The sequence below is a fragment of the Nicotiana attenuata genome, unplaced genomic scaffold, assembly GCF_001879085.1.
Source record: "Nicotiana attenuata strain UT unplaced genomic scaffold, NIATTr2, whole genome shotgun sequence".
In the NCBI taxonomy this organism is placed as follows: Eukaryota; Viridiplantae; Streptophyta; class Magnoliopsida; order Solanales; family Solanaceae; genus Nicotiana; species Nicotiana attenuata.
In genome coordinates, this window is record NW_017672789.1 from 158,083 (window position 1) to 162,679 (window position 4,597).

The following is a 4,597-nucleotide window of genomic DNA, read 5'->3' on the forward strand; positions in this document are numbered from 1 at the left end:
ATTGTCCTTAACTTTTGAACTTGTAACTGTAAGTTAAGGACTGCTTGTCCTTAACTTTTGAACGTGTAACTGTAAGTTAAGGACTGTCTGTCCTTAACTTTTGAACTTGGAAATCAAAGTTAAGGACCTATTGTCCTTAAATTTTGAACTTGTAACTGTAAGTTAAGGACTGCATGTCCTTAACTTTTGAACTTGTAACTATAAGTTAAGGACTGCCTGCCCTTAACTTTAGAACTTGTAACTGTAAGTTAAGGACTGCCTTTTATCTAAGTGAAATTTTTATACAGGAAAAAGTTTCACATCTCGAATATAATAACTTAATTCTGTTCAAAGTTTGGCTTTCCATAGTCAGTAGTATGCAATTCATTTTTAAATATAAATTAGTACTCTTTATCAATTACTGGTTCTTTCAACTACACCTCCTTTAAAGTTAGTATATATCTTCCAACACTGCAGTTGGAGCGATTATGATCCCATGTAACTTAATATGTCTTGCTGACTGGAAACTGGATAAGAATGAATTTATCACATGGGAGGCGTGCATGCTTGAGTAGTCCTCTAACTCGACGCAGTAACCTAACTCGACACATGAAAGAGATAGAATAAAGGGTAATACAGTCTTTTCATATTAATTTTAATAGACTAGTGGCTACTATTGCTAAGCATTAAAAATACTGGATAAAAAGTAAATACCACTTTAAAAAGTGGCTACCCCACACAATTTTTATAGGATTATTCGCCATGATTTGGCCCCATAGAGTTTAGCCAGAAGGTTGGCCCGAAAGGAAGTGATATTGGACCGGCCCAAATTAGGTTCGCATATCATTCAATTCAAAGGAAAAATGGCAGGGTATGACAACACATAAGGAGAATTGACAATTTTTTAGTCTTATATTAGGTTGGCAATAGAAGCCCAGAAAAATTGGCACCCAATAACCAAAGTTATTTTCCTTAAAAATAGCAAAAATAATATTTAGAAACCGCGCTCTCTCTCTCTTCTCTCCAATTCTTCGTTGTGCATCATGTAAACAAGGCAATTGTTTTCCGTCTTCTGCATTCTGTTTCTTCGTCCGTAAATGGTGCCTTATTCTCTTTAGTTTTCTTTATTAAAGAATCTCTCTATCTCTTCTCAATTCTCTCTTCTCTCTTCTCGCTTCTAATTGGTTGCAACCATCTTCCTAAAAATTTGGTTTTATTTCATTTCAAAAGTATCTGAAAATTTTCAAAATCTCTTTATTTCCCTTTTCTAATTTTTTTATTTTCCATTGTAGCAATATATATATAAGTTTAGAGCAAGTTGTAAGACACAAAAATAATAAATATAATTGTGGGAGTAAATAAATTTTTGATATACAAAGATGGAAAATAAGTTTTTAATATACACAAAGAAGGAAAGCAAATTTAAGATATTTATATTGGTATAAATATTATTTGATATGTTATACACTATGATATATAAATATTATAATTATTTATATTATGATATACATTGATATAGAGACAACAATAAATTTTGAATAACTATATTTATAAATTCATAGTTTGGATATACAAAAAAGGAAAATAAAATTTTGATATTCATTTTGATATAAACAAAGAACGAAAGTAAAATTGTGATATACATTTCCCAAATAATCACCAATACGTGTCTTGGCTGGTATATATCAGTGTATATATCACGCAAGATTTTTATTGATATACATACACATGTATATCACATTGCATGTCAGTGTATATCACACAATATTTTCATTGATATACATAGACATGTATATAAATATGTATGATAGACATGAAATAAACAGATATACAGGGTGATATATAAGTCGATATACACTGAGATGTGTATTCACCCAAATTCGAAAGTTAAAAAAACTTGGAATATGTATAGTTACCTAAATTCATTCCTCTTTCGATTTATAACAGAGTATTTCTTTTCTGGACAAAATTTTTGTATAAATTTATAGAAAGTTGCTTGATTTCATCCATCAATGCTAAGTGAGAATGAAAAAAACTTAGTGTCAACTTCGAAAACGGGCCACGAGAATTCAGTTTCATGGTTGATCCATTTCTTTGGGCCTTTATTTATGCCAATTGCACTAAAATTTTCTGGTGTGAAGTGAGAGAATGAGGAGATATGGAGAGAGAGAGAGAGAGAGAGAGAGAGAGAGAGAGAGAGAGAGAGAGAGAGAGAGAAGGTCTAACCTAGTTTTTTTATACAAAGTTAATTTTTTATAAAACATAAATGCGGGCCATAAGATGCCGAGTATAAGTAAAAATAGCACGGGCTAGCCAGTTTTCGGACTAGTCATTCAAAAATAGCTAGCATTTGCAAAGTCATTGGAGATCGGTGCACCTGTGTATGAACTTCCAGCATATTATGGTGGAACTCCAACACGCGGAAAGTTCCAGTATATTATGTTGGACGGGTATATGTTGGACTTTAAGCCATTGGGCTTTAAAGTAGAAGAAGTGTGAATTGAAAATGGAGGGAAATAAAATGGAGGGAAAAATGAAAATTTGAAGAAGTGAACTTTTGTCTTGCACTTTGTCCCTCATTGGTGAGGGACAATCACATTTGTGTGCTTATATATAGAATCACTTCTTAAAGCTCTTAAAAGGAGTTGAAGAGAATGAACCCTCGCGCCGTCGTCATCGCTCGCTCGGCTTGGCTTCGGCTTCGGCTTCGGCTTTGGATTTGGATTTGTCAAATGATCGACCGATAAGATTATTTTTGGACAAAATTTATTTAATTATTTAATAATTAATTAAATGCCAAATCACTGCTGAAAATACGCCAGAACCCTGCTGAAGATTCAGAGGGACTCTCTGGCCGCGGTTCTACCGTAACCGCGGCAGGCAGATTCAGAGAGCCTCTCTGACCGCGGTTCTGCCGTAACCGCAGTAGAACCGCGGCAGACAGCGTATTCTTCTGAAAAGGCACCTTTTCCAGACACCTCTTCTGATAATTGCCTATAAATTCTGAGGCAAGGCTCCATTTTCTACACACGAAATTCTTTTTGAATATATTGCATCCTAATTCGCAGTCTCTCTCTCCCTCCAATTCGTAAGTGTGATTTTGCTCCGTTCTTTGAGTTCGTTGGGATCCTGCAGTTTGTATTGCCACTGTTGCAGGAAGGTTTATTCCGTTTTATCCTGGGAGGATTTAATCCATTACCTTGGCAACTTGTGAGGGGGTTAAAATTCCTTAAGGACACACAAGAAACTTGTGGACTCGGAATATTTCTAATTTTTTTACTATTTTCCAGTTTCTTTTATTCTTCTAATAATTTTTCTGATTTTGTGTTTTAACACAGTAGCGCTCACAAGCTTAAGAAATTTTATACTAACGTTTCTGTGTTGAAACATATATTAAACTGTTATTCATATTTTGTATACTGTTTTGGAGACTAAAGCCTTCGTGCTTTCTACTCCAATAATTGTTCTGTCCGGTTTAAAGTATATAAAAACTTTACCGGAATAATAAACGTACGGGTTTGAAGTATATAAAAACTTCACCATTGTTACGTGTTGTATGTTTGGTTTAGTATTCAGTTTGAAGATATCAAAACTTCACTGATTTAACAAAGTTCTGTTGTGTTTCCAACTCTACAGAAAAGATGACGAACGAAAACCAAACTAATGGAAATGTTGTGGGAATGGGAGCTACTGTTACGAGTGTTGCTGCCTCGTCAAGCCGTTCTACTCCTGCTCATGCTATGGCACCAGCAGAAAAACCCGAAAAGTTTTCCGGTATTGACTTCAAACGTTGGCAAATGAAGATGCTCTTCTATCTTACTACGTTGAGTTTGCAACGTTTCATCAAGGAGGATCCTCCGGTCTTGGCAGAAAGTACTCCGGATGATGAACGACTTGTTGTAACTGAAGCATGGAAACATTCTGATTTCTTGTGCAAAAACTACATTTTGAGTTGTTTGGAAGATGGCTTGTACAATGTCTATAGCGTCATGGAAACTTCAAAAGCATTATGGAATGCGCTTGAGAAGAAGTACAAGACTGAGGATGCCGGACTTAAGAAGTTCGTGGCTGCTAGATTTTTGGATTTCAAGATGATTGACACTAGGTCGGTCATAACTCAAGTTCAAGAATTACAAGTCATTGTGCATGACCTCCTTGCTGAAGGTATGACCGAATCAATAAGTTTATTAATAAGATTTATCTTATTATTAATTTTGAATCTATTGCTGAAGGTATGGTCATAAATGAGGCCTTTCAAGTCGCCACTTTCATTGAGAAATTACCTCCATTGTGGAAAGATTTTAAGAACTATCTAAAATACAAGCGGAAGGAGATGACACTTGAAGACTTGATTGTGCGTTTGAGGATAGAAGAAGACAACAAAAATGCTGAAAAGAAGTCACGTGGGAACTCGACAATAATGGGGGCTAACATTGTTGAGGAGGCGCCACAAACCAAGAAGAGAAAGAAGGCTTCTGGACCAAAGAACTACCCAAGTAAGAAGAAGTTCAAGGGTAATTGCCACAACTGTGGAAAATCTGGGCATAAGGCCGTGGATTGTCGTGCACCAAAGAATGATAAGAAGAAGAAGAATCAAGCTAACATGGTTGAAAAAGAT